General features: G+C 32.2%; 1 non-coding gene across 1 annotated transcript; it reads left to right on the plus strand.

The window, feature by feature from the left end:
- The first annotated feature begins 864 nt into the window (after positions 1-864).
- Positions 865-971, plus strand: LOC139887271 (small nucleolar RNA R71). Its single transcript, XR_011773109.1, has one exon. It is a non-coding gene; the product is annotated as a small nucleolar RNA R71 (small nucleolar RNA).
- Positions 972-13,816: the final 12,845 nt, after the last annotated feature.

Below are 13,816 nucleotides of genomic sequence, written 5' to 3' on the forward strand. Positions count from 1 at the left end.
TCATCAAAATTTTCAGGTATTTCAGGTGGTTTAAGTGTTGTACCACTTCTTGTGGTAATAGCTTTAGCTGTTTCATTCCGGGGGTTAGCATTTGTATCACTAGGTAAACTTCTCGGTTTTCTCTCTCCTATTAACCTTGCTAGGTTACTTACTTGTTCCAAGTTTTGAATAGAAGTTTGTTGATTTCTAAATGCTTGAGCATTTTATTCATTGATTTGTTTTTGAGATGTGAAAAACTGCGTTTGAGTTTCAACTAGCTTCGTCATCATATCTTCTAAATTCGGCTTTTTATCATCGGTTTGTGGTGGTTTGTTTTGAAAATTAGGTCTTTGCTGGTTGTAAGTATTGTTGGATACTTGTTGATTACTAGGACCTTGTTGGTTGTTGTATGGAATATTTCGGTTATAATTCTGATTTTGATTGTAAATCGGTCTTGGCGGTTGATAATTATTCTGATAATTATTTCCAGGCCTTTGGTTTAGATATGAAATATTCTCTCTTTGTTCCATTGTTAATTCAATACTGAGACAATCTTTTGTCAAATGTGGTCCTCCACACTGCTCACAACTAATTCGTATTGAGTGTATATCTTTAGTCATCTTTTCCATTCGTCTCTCGACAGCATCTATCTTTGCGGAAATGGAATCTAAGTCATGGCTAGAATCGGCTCTAGCTGCTTTAGATGATCTAACGATATCTTTTTCTTGGTGCCATTCATGTGAGTGGGAAGCAGTGTTATCAATAATTTTATAAGCATCAGTTTTGGTTTTCTTCATAATAGAACCACCAGCTGCTATATCGATGTCTTTCCTTGTAGTGATGTCGCATCCTTGGTACAATATTTGTACTATTTGACATGTGTCTAAACCATGTTGTGGACATCCTCTTAATAACTTTCCAAATCTTGTCCATGCCTCATATAGAATTTCATTTGGTTTCTGTGTGAACGTAACAATTTCTCCTTGAAGTCTTATGGCTTTAGATGCCGGAAAGAATTGTTTAAGAAATTTTTCAACTAAAACATCCCATGTATCAATCGCCCCTTCAGGTAACGATTCCAACCAATCTTTGGCTTCTCCCTTTAAAGTCCAGGGAAATAACATGAGATATATCTGTTCATCCTCCACTTCTCTTATTTTAAATAGTGTGCAGATCCTATTAAAGGTACGAAGATGTTCGTTTGGATCTTCCTTCGGCGCACCACTAAATTGGCATTGATTAGTCACCATATGTAAAATATGTCGTTTGATTTCATAATCTGGCGCATTAATGTCTGGATGAGTAATTGCGTGACCTTGGCCAGTGCGTTTAGCTCTCATTCGGTCTTCCATACTTAAAGGTTCTAGATTCTCCATAATTGAATTTGTTGAATCGGAATCACTAGAGGATTCTGATTTAATGGTTCATTCCTCAACAATCTCTGTTTGAATGATTGGTGGTTCTGGAGGAAAAATTAATGGTTCAGGATCTATGAATTGTCCCTGAATATTCTCCGGATTCTCAATTGTGAGGTCGGCTTCAAAAAATGGATTATCGGAAATTTGAATTGGAGTACTTGGTCGGCTGGATGACGATTCTAAAGAAAAATCAACGGCGGTAATATTAGCTAGATGTCTTGATCTAGTTACAGGTGGTGAACGTACAAAAGGTGGTGAACGTCTTGCTCGGTGCATTCACTGAATATCCTATTAGTTTTTAAAAGGAAAGAAAAATTATATAAGTTATACAATTAATAGACTTTTCTGATTTTGCCCACGTTTCGAATAGCCAAAAGATGCAGCAGAGGGGCAGGATTCGTTTGGTCTCAATATAATTAAGGACTGTTTGGCTCCAATAACCCGGTCCACGTACAAATCCAACTATTACTACGAACCATAAAATTTTGATGTCTATCAATTTAACCACTTAAAACAATTTTTCGTAATTTTAAGAAATATTAGATAAGAAGTAGAATAAAAATCTATGTCCTAAAAACTAGAATAGCGAGAAATAAGAATGAAAAAGAGCGTGTCGAAAAAGAAAAGAATTGAAAAATAAAAGGCGTCGAAAAATAAGAAAAAAAAAAAATTGATTATAAAACTTAAAATACTCGACTAACCCAACCTTATTACTATCACTAACTTAAAATTAAAATTGCAAATTGAGATTACTAATTGGAGTGATAATTGATACATAGGTAAAAGGTGTCGAAAAATAAAAATAAGAAAGTAGCGCGTTAAAACTTAAAAAGGCACTAAAAACTAAAAACTAAAAATTGCGTCTAAAACTATTAAATCTTACAAGTAAAACTATATCCCAAATGACAATATCTTAAAAAGGTATTAAAACTTAAAAAGGCGTCGCAAAATTCTAAAGCACCTAAATCTTAGTCTAAAGAAAAAGTATTTAAGGAATTTTACGGCAAGGCCTAAAAATCTAGAAGTAAAAATAACTATGGCAAAAACTATATTTAAAAACTAAAAATGAGCCAAAAATACAAATATTACGCTAAAACATTTAAAAAGAGACAAAATATAAAAATATACTAAAAGTTGTAAAAAGTACAATTTTTTATAAAAATATTATTTTTATATTATTTATTTATAAAACTATTAATTTTATATTTTATTTAAACTAATTTAACTAAATAATACAAATAATAAAATAACTAAACTAATTAATATAATATAAATAACCTAATTAGGTTTAAAGTTAATAATAATAATAATTACCCCGTATTAATTGCGATTAGGGTTTCTGGTCACGTGTGTCAGGGCGGCTCCGCGAGTTGCGGTGCCCGAAACTGAAAAACTCCGCTAGTCGCGGGGTTCGAAAATTCAGATTATGTAGCTTCGTTTGACAGGTTTCGGTTTTTTTATTTATTTATATATATATTTTTTATTTTTCTGTTTTTAATTTAATTAAAATATTTATATAATTTAAATAAAACTTATATTTTAAAAACTAGAATAGAAATAAAAATATGTTACAATTTTATAAATAAAAATCTTAAAACTAGATTTATATATAAATTTTTTTTCGGTTTTTGATTTTATGTTTTAAATAAAAACAAAATATTTAAATAAAACTTATATTTTTATAAAATAAAAATAAAGAAACATTATAAAACTTAAATATTTCACAAACTCTTAAAAATATTTATATTTTTGTTTTCTTTTTATGTTTTCGAATATTTAAAACGTATTTTTACAAAAACGTATTTTTTTTATGTGTGGCGTTTCGCTTCGGCTATCCCCGGCAGCGGCGCCAAAAATACTTGATGTTATGCGAGATGTATATAAAATAGCTTATATTTTACAAGGAAATACTATTAAATACGATACAATTTTACACAAGATATTTATTTATTTATAGAATGGATATACTTAAACCTTGCTACAACACTTATAGGCAGTGTACCTAATCGTACAGTAGTGTAGTTTTTAGTAAGTCCGGTTCGTTCCACAGGGAATCTTTTAACAAAGCTTAACGCTATATTAATTTTATTTTATAAAAATACAAATATATATATATATATAAGTAATATTATTATTATAAAGGGGGTTTTTACCGTTTAATGACCGGTTTGTCGATTTTAAAAACTTTAGTCGCAGTTAAAATAAAATGTAAAAATATTAAATAAATAAAAGACTTAATTTAAAGCGTAAAGTAAATAACGATAATGAAATTGCGATAAATAAAAGTGCGATAAAATAAACTTGCGATAATTAAAAAGTACGATAATTAAAAGTGCAATTAAATACAATAACAAAAAGTGCGATAATTAGAAGTACAATTAAATATAAAATAAAGGAAATTAAATATGAAATAAAAGAATTATGCTTATTTAAACTTCCGTAATCATGATGTTTGACGTGTTGATTTTAGTTTTATGCCCATGGGTTAATTGTCCTTTGTCCTGGATTATTTAATATGTTCGTCTGGTTTTTGTCCATAACAGTCCATCCGTCATAAATATAAAGTGCGAGTATCCTCGTCAAATTATCCTTATACCCGAAGTTAAATATTCCAACTAATTGGGGACTTAAACTGTAACAAGATTTTAATACTTTGTTTAATAATTACACCAGGTTATCGACTGTGTGTAACCCAAGGTTTTAATACTTTGTTATCAATTATGCCAAGTGTCCTTGTACATAATTTCACTCATGTTTTAATAATTCTAGTGACTATTAATCCATTCCCGTGTCCGGTTAAATGAACGATTATTCGTACATATAAATACCCCGCCCATCGTGTCCGATCGAGTGTATATGGTTATTTATAGGGACGTCCAATTGTAAATCTTTATATTAAAATTAACAAACTATTATTTAGTTAAACAAATATAAAGCCCATTAATAGCCCATAGTCTAATTTCCACAAGTGTCGTTCTTTTGTCCAAACCCCAATTATGGTACAAAGCCCAATTACCCAATTTTAGTAATTAGCCCAACATCATGATTACTTCGATTTAAATAAGCATAATAATAACTTAGCTACGAGACATTAAATTAAAAAGGTTGAACATAACTTACAATGATTAAAAATAGCATAGCGTTACACGGAAAGAATTTCGACTTACACCCTTACAACATTCGCTAACATACCCTTATTATTAGAAATTAAAATTAAAATTAAAATTAAAATATAAATATATATATATTACGATATATTGAGAGAGAGATTGATTTATGATATTAAAACTCGTCGAACTGCGTTGGCTTTTATAGGGAAATGAGTCCAGGGGAACTCCGCGACTCGCGGCATTTTTTGCCTTCAAACTCCGCGAGTCGCGGAGTTTGTTTTTACAGCTCACCCAGCTTTGGGTCTTTGTTTGCCGACGATTTTTAAATATATTATAATATATATATTAATTTTAAGAATTAATTATATATTATATTATATTCATTTGCATAGTTGACTTGTAATTTTTAGTCCGTTGCGTCGAGCGTTGAGAGTTGACTCTGGTCCCGGTCCCGGATTTTTGAACGTCCTTGTGTACAATTTAATATCTTGTACTTTGCGTTTTGAATCTTGTACTCTTGTAATTTTGAGACGTTTCTTATCAATAATTGGAACCTCTTTTATTGTCTTTTGTACTTTTGAGCTTTTTGGTCGTTTGTGTCTTCAATTCGTCGAATCTGCCTTTTGTCTTCACCTTTTATTATTTAAATGAATATCACTTGTAAATAGAACAATTGCAACTAAAAGCTTGTCTTTCTTGAGGGATAATGCTATGAAATATATGTTCGTTTTTAGCATTATCAGTTCCTCTGTGTTAGGATCCTCAGTTTCAAGAACCACGACAGTTAGTAATTTAATTCCGATTTCTTTTAACAAGAACTCAAAGCGTGGTTTATCAAAAGCTTTAGTGAAGAGATCAGCCTGTTCGGTTGTAGTGTCTATCTGCACTACATCTATTAACTTTTTCTCATAGCAGTCTCTAATGAAATGGTATTTAATCCCTATATGTTTCGTTTTAGAGTGATTTACGGGATTTTTAGTGACAGCTATAGCAGCAGTATTATCAACATAAATAGGAGTGTTAGAAATATGCAAACCGTAGTCTCGTAGTTGCTGTTGAATCCAGATAACCTGTGATGTACAGCTGGCCGTGGCAATATATTCTGCTTCACAAGTGGAATGAGCCACTGCTGTCTGCTTCTTACACTGCCAAGTGACTAGTTTGCTACTAAGGAACTGACAACCTCCTGACATTGATTTGAAATCTTTCTTGCAACCGCCATAGTCAGAATCACTATAAGCTGTGAGATAAAACCCATCCTCACACGGATACCATAACCCTAAACTCGGTGTATCTTTCAAATACCTCAGAATCTTCTTAACCACGAACATATGATGAACATTAGGATTTGCCTGATAACGAGCACACAGACAAACCGCAAACATAATATCTGGTTGAGAGGCTGTAACATACATTAGTGAACCTATGATCACCCTTTATAACGTAGGATCCACTGGAGCACCCTCACAATCAGGTGAGATCCCATGATTAACTGACAACAGAGTCTTAGCGGGTCTTTCTGCTTTCACCTGAAACCTCTTCAGAATATCAGCAACATACTTGGTCTGATGCAAGAAGATGCCTTTATCCGTCTGAGCTACCTGCATACCTAAGAAAAACTTTATATTTCCCATGGAACTCATTTTGAACTTCTGCTGCATGACTTTCTCAAACTCATCAGCCATTCCCTGATCCGTTGACCCAAAGATAATATCATCAATATAAACCTGCACTAACATAAGATGTTGTCCCTTCTTCTTGATGAAAAGTGTCTGATCAATGACACCTCTCCTAAAACTGTTTTCAAGCATATAGTTGGACAACCTGTCATACCATGCTCTAGGAGCTTAGTGAAGACCATAAAGTGCCTTTTCAAGTCGATAAACCTTTTCTGGGAAATGAGGATCTTCGAAACCAGGTGGTTGTTCAACAAATACTCTTTCATTGATCTCTCCATACAAAAACGTGCTTTTCACATCCATCTAAAATACTTTAAAACCCATGAAAGGTGCAAAAGCCAAGAAAATTCTAATTGCTTCCAGTCGAGCAACCGAAGCAAAAACCTCATCATAGTCAATCTAAGGGATTTGTTGATATCCCTTTACCACCAACCTAGATTTGTTTCTGATCACGATACCCTGTTCATCCTTCTTATTCTTCAACACCCATCGAAGACCATAGGATTCACAACCATGTGGTGGATTGACAAGTCTCCAAACCTTTAAGTGTTTAAACTGTAACAGCTCTTCCTGCATAGCACTAACCCACTCATCGTATTTCAATGCTTCAAAAGCATCTTTTAGTTCAATTTAACACACATAACATGAATGAGCATGCACAAATACTCTCCCTGTCTTGTTCAACGAGGATTTGAAGGCTATTACCACATTCACACTTTCTGATTCCACACCTTATGCTGATGATTGACTCTCACATACTACTGGGGTCTCAGATATATTAGGAACTGCAGACGTAGATGCTTCATTAGTCGTGGCATGAGGAATCCCAATATGAGGTATGCCTCTTGTATCAACATAGTAATCATCTAAACGTTTTGGAGGCATGATAACACGATTTGACCTACGTACTCCTCCTGCTTCAGTTGGCTGTTCAGTCTCTGTTATAGTTGGAGGTTGATTATAAATAGGATGTAATTGTTCTTCTTTCAACCGTGCTCGATTAACACCCTCATCTTCTTCTGAATCACTATCTTCATCTGTCTCATACACAATCTCCACATTAGGATCGGCATTAGAATGGTCACTCTGGATGCTTTGCCTCGGACTCTGAATCGGACTTTGATGAGAACTTTGAGTTTGCACTTGAGTCTGGCTAGGAATAGAAATGACATTCTCTGTGGAATTCTGAGCATCATACAACATCTGAGTAAGTAACTCATCGTCTGTAGCCTCCGGTGGAACGTTGAAAGAGTCAAACAATTTATCATATTCAAATTGCCATGCGAATCCTTTACTAACACGAGCTGGAGCGTTACGCTGAATATCATCCACAAAATGTTCTTCAACACACTTAGATTCAGTATTGTACACTCGCTTATTTGGATTCCCATAACCCAAGAAGATACCAGAGACAACCTTTGAATTGAATTTACCTCCAGTGTCTCATACTAGAATAGTACAAGGAGCACCAAAGGGCTCAAAATGCTTAATGTTAGGCTTTCTCTTATGTAACAGTTCATAATAGGTCTTTCCGTGTCTTTTCACCACCAGAACTCTATTCATCACATAACACGCCGTGCTCACCGCTTCTCCCCAGAAAACAATAGGTAAACACGCATCAGCTAGCATAGTTCTTGTAGTTTCAATTAACATCCTATTCTTTCTTTGAGCTACCCTATTTGACTGAGGTGTACAAGTAGGACTGAACTGTTACTGTATCCCCTTTTCATTACAAAACAGCATCATGTTGGTATTCTTAAACCCCGTACCATTGTCGGTACGAATCTTTCGAACCTTCAACTTATAAAAACATTCAAGCTTCAGAATCAAAAGTTTAATGTGCTCGAAAGTATCTGATTTATACTTCAGCATCACAACCCAAGAGAAACGAGAATACTCATCCATAACTACCAAGCAATATAACTCTCCTGTGATAGTCTTGCAGTTAACTAGAACAAAAAGATCCATATGCAATAACTCCAAAGGAACATTAACAGAATGATGCTTCTTGGAAGCATGTGGTTTTCTTGTCTGTTTCCCTTTCTTACACGGAAGATATCCTTCTGGAATATGAGAACTCTTAAGATTGACACCATCAACTAGTCCATTATGAACTAGATTATTCATCTTTCTTAGACTCAGATGACCCATACGCTTGTGCTAAGTAATAGACTCCTGCTCAGTAGCTTATGCTAAGTAGTAGACTCAGATAACCAAAGATTATTCATTTCCCTTGAATGTGGGAGGATGACAGTTTGTAAAGTCCTTGTATGAACAAGGTTTCAGTTGAGGATTAACATTATTAGCTTGAGCGTTGCCTTGTGCGGCAGTGAGTATGAAGCGACCCGTTCTAATCCATAAGGACGAATACAATAACATATGATTACATCGCGAGGTAATTGACCTCTATATGATACATTTTACAAACATTGCATTCATTTTTAAAAGATAAACTTTCATTTCATCGAAAGTTGACGTTATGCATACCATTTCATAATATATCCAACTATAATTGTTTTAATAATAATCTTGATGAATTCAACGACTCGAATGCAACGTCTTTTGAAATATGTCATGAATGACTCCAAGTAATATCTCTAAAATGAGCAAATGCACAGCGGAAGATTTCTTTCATACCTGAGAATAAACATGCTTTAAAGTGTCAACCAAAAGGTTGGTGAGTTCATTAGTTTATCATAAACAATCATTTTCAATAATATAATAGACCACAAGATACTCATAAATATATGTCCCATGCATAGAGACAAAAATCATTCATATGGATTGAACACCTGGTAACTGACCTTAACAAGATGCATATAGAATATCCCCTATCATTCCGGGACTCCCTTCGGACATGATAAATTCGAAGTACTAAAGCATCCGGTACTTTGGATGGGGCTTGTTGGGCCCAATAGATCTATCTTTAGGATTCGCATCAATTAGGGTGTCTGTTCCCTAATTCTTAAATTACCAGACTAAAAAGGGCATATTCGGTTTAATAATTCAACCATAGAATGTAGTTTCACGTACTTGTGTCTATTTCCTCAAACATTTATAAAAGCAGCGCATGTATTCTCAGTCCCAAAAATATATATTGCAAAAGCATTTAAAAAGGGAGCAAATGAAACTCACGCATATAAATATTGTAAAACAGTTAATAAAGCATTTGCATGTATTCTCAGCCCAAAAATTTAATGAGTAAAAAGGGCAAATGAAACTCACAATACTGTATTTTGTAGTAAAATACATATGACGACATTGAACAATGCAGGGTTGGCCTCAGATTCACGAACCTATATCATTTATATATATTAATACACATAATCGTAATCGAATAATTTTATATATATATAATTTATTAATTATATCCTTTTTATATTAATACTATATATATATATATATATATATATATATATATATATATATATATATATATATATATATATATATATATATTTCATATATTCATCCTGTATATAAAAGTATTAATTTTGTTATGTTATATGTATTAACTATAGTGTTATATAACTAAAAATCATTTGATAACATAATATTAATAATAATAAATAAAAAGTTATATTATTTTATAATAATAACATTAGTAAATATTAATAATAATACTAATAGTAATTATAATACATGTAATAATAACAATAATTAATAAGTACAAAAATATTAATAACAATAATAATAATGATAATATTCATAATACTTGATAATAATAGTGCTATTGATAATTAATACTTAATAATAATAATACAATAACAATAATAATTATAATAACAATAATAATAATAATAATAATAATAATAATAATAATAATAATAATAATAATAATAATAATAATAATAATAATAATAATAATAAAATTAAGATTAAGGAATATACCCTTTTTAGGAAATTTTTATAAAAAAATGCTCCACACCAGAATCGAACCCGAGACCTCTCGCTAACCCATCAACACTCTTAACCATTCCTCCACTACATATTTTCTGATTTAAATTAGGTTCAAATTTTATGTAAGTCGAATTTTTCTGTTTCCCCTATTCTCCTTCTTCATCTCAAATTAAACAACCGGGGTTAATCACAACCCATTATCATTATCATTAACGCCTTCATTATCATCAAAATATCGATGTAACAATTCATTATCACCTTCACGATATTCATAAACACACCACTTCATCGTTCTATCACCTCATCATTACCTAATCATCATCTAACATTCCTCATAACCATAATCAACTAATTATCATCATCCTACTACCATAATCATGATCATAATCATGATCGAATTCCATCATCTTCGCGATATCTTCATATAGATTCATTGATCGCGTGACAACTGCATAATACGCGTAATTATTTTGTATCATCATCTTAATGTGTCATCACCTTCATTGATATTTTAACATAAGGGAGTAGTATCACAGGTAACCGAACAGTAGCACTTCTAAAAAAAATTCAAAACAGCAACCATATACTTTGTTCATATTGTTACTGTAGTAAGAATAAGAAGTGGAGGTTTGCAGGCTTGTTCGGGGTTGGCCAGGAATAAAACGGAAACAACGAATCAGAAGAATTCTGGTGGGTTTTGTACATCAAGCAGCCCAAATAGATTTTTTTAAAAAGCCCATTTAGTCGATAGCCTAGTTATACTTCTGGAAGCCCACTATACTTTCAATTAATACGGATCCAATTTGTTGGGTGGCTGGACGTCAGGAAAGGAAAAGATTAAACAGACACCAGGATTATAATTATCACCTTCACATCATCATTTTGTCATACCCCATTATCAAAATCAAAGACAAGATACCGACCACTTTAATAAAACTTTGTATAAATAATAAATATTTAAGTATGGTACCGTCATCCTTATTGTACCATCATCATTGATAGCAACTAGTTCCAAGTTTAACAGTAACAATATAACAGGTGGCTATAGCAGCTCGATCTTGAGGCTGAAAGGCTGTGACTAACTCATAAATGGCAGTAGTAGGGAACCGAATAAGAACAAAATAAAAGGTGACGTTCTAAAATGGGTTATGGTGGTGATTTCAGTTTGATACATCAACAGCTTTGTTGAAGTAGTTCTTGTTGTCACGAATAAGAGGAAAGTAGAGAGAGAGAGAGAGAGAGGATGAGAGAGAGGGTGGTTTCATGGAGGTTTTACGACTGCAATAGTAGCCTGTTTAGGGACGATCCATAGCAGCTTCTGTTGCTGTTTTCGAATAGATTGGCAACAGAACTAGTGGCAGTGAGGTCTTGGTGGTTCTAAGGTGATTGTATAGTGGAGGAGGGTGGTTGATCAAGAAGATGGTGAAGGCTACAAAAGGGAGGCAAGATGGTGATGGCGGTTTAATGAAGGTTGTTTGATGATAGAAGGTGGCTCTTGGTGATTTTGTTTCTGAGTTGGTAACCGAAATAGAAAAACAACAAGGAAAAATAAAAGGATTTAATGGTGTAGAGTTGAGTTGAATCGTCTCAAGTTACGAAAGATGTTGTTGATGATGAAATTATAAGGTTGAAATGTATGCAAATGAATGAGATTATGAAGTAGAGTGGAGACATTTTGGGGTTCGTTTTAGTTTTCATGAAAGACAAATACAAGGTGGTTTGAATGATCAACGAAGATGATGATTGATTAGTGGTTTGTAAGTAGGTTTTGTTTTGTGAATTCATAAGCATTTAAATATATATGAATATGAAGTCTGTGATATAAATTAGACAAAAAGAGATACAGTGATTTTAAAATAATAATTCATGCATAGTGTCTAATAGAATAGAAGCCCGTGGTTTGACAGAAAAAGTTACAAGATGATTGATAGTTGGTTCCCCACTCTACAAGTATATGTACTTATATAATATATATATACAACCACTCGTTTAGATTAATAATAATATAATAATTATAATAATAATTAAAAATGTGTTCTTGAAATGAAAACAGTTAGCCATCGAATTATTTGGATTGTTCCTACCGACAGTTTTCACGGACTGTGTATCGTACGAAACCAGTAGCGGATAAAAGTGTTTAGAAAAATCCCATATTTTTAAATTAACTATATTTATTTATTTTGGTTATTATGGTATAAAATTCGATCATTAATTTATTAAATAAAAATTACATCAACTGTCCCTCTCATTTATGGGTGAAATATAAAAAGTGTTAAAATTTAATAACTAGATCCTAAATACATTTTTAGTAAGCCTAAAATTTATAGAACTCAGTTTTGAATTATTGTTTATTTTAAAATCATATAATTTTGAATTTAACTTACTTAATATCAATCGGAACATCAAACGAGTATTACAATCATTAAATATTTATTTTTAATATACTTTATTTATATATAGAGATATATTTTAAATAATAATTATTATAATATCCTATTTTTATTTTATTTATTTTTACTAACAACAACATATAATACTTCAAATTATATTTCGAATTATAATTTATATATACATACACACATATCTATTTACAATTAAGTGTTCGTGAATCGTCGAGCACAGTCAAAAGGTAATTGATTATATGAACATAGTTCCATAATTTTCGAGACTCAACATTACAGGCTTTGCTTATCGTGTCGAAACCATATAAAGATTAAGTTTAAATTTAGTCGGAAATTCCCGGGTCATCACAGTACCTACCCGTTAAAGAAATTTCATCCCGAAATTTGAGTGAGGTGGTCATGGCTAACAATAAAAATGTTTTCATGAAGAATATGAGTTGACAAATAGATTTTTATCATCATTGAGTAATATGGATAAAACAATTTGATTATTTGAAGAGTACGAATGAAGCTATCACAAAAGACTGAAATGAGAGAAATAAAGTTTCTTCACTTCTTTTGACACAGATAGGGTTGATTTCCGGAGGTTAAGGGATTTAGAGGAGATCTTCGAAATCTAAAAGATTTTATTCTTCGGCGAATAAGGAAATTAAGATTTCTATAATTAAATACGATGATCTGCCTCGATTACTCTGTCTGATATTTCCATTATAAATTAAGCTCTTCCGTTCTCTTATTCACACCATTCCTATACTTTCTTTCTTAGTCCATACATCCAAAGATTGTGAAAATACTTAATCCCGTTCTAATCCTTGATATTTTTCTAATTATCATTTCTGTCATCCTTCTTTTCAATCTTCCACCAGAAAAATCTGTTTACTTCTACTATTACCTTGGCTGATATTATTCTTAATTATACCGTGTCTTTATATTGCTATTCATATTAATATCCACGGTTTGTAACCTCCGTGTTGTTATTGGGTTTTATATTTTCTCTTATATTTTGGAGCTCTTTGCCTTTTTATTATCTTCTCGACCTCCAGTAAAGCGAGTAATGGTCCAGAATTCGTAAGTATGTAGTTTCGAATGAACTTAATGTTCTAAACAAAAAAGGACATAATAGCACAATTTGATTTTTCAAATTACCAGAATCACTGAGAACGGAACTATCAAGAATATACTTTCTTGATATGTTCAGAAGTTAAGCAGAATGAAAGAGTTATGTAACATGGCACATGATGACGTTATGAATCTGTGAATCATCACGTCCCATTAGAAACTCAGCATGACTTACTGTAATATAATCACGATGATTAAGTGTCATTATA

The sequence above is a fragment of the Rutidosis leptorrhynchoides genome, chromosome 1, assembly GCF_046630445.1.
Source record: "Rutidosis leptorrhynchoides isolate AG116_Rl617_1_P2 chromosome 1, CSIRO_AGI_Rlap_v1, whole genome shotgun sequence".
Classification (NCBI taxonomy): Eukaryota; Viridiplantae; Streptophyta; class Magnoliopsida; order Asterales; family Asteraceae; genus Rutidosis; species Rutidosis leptorrhynchoides.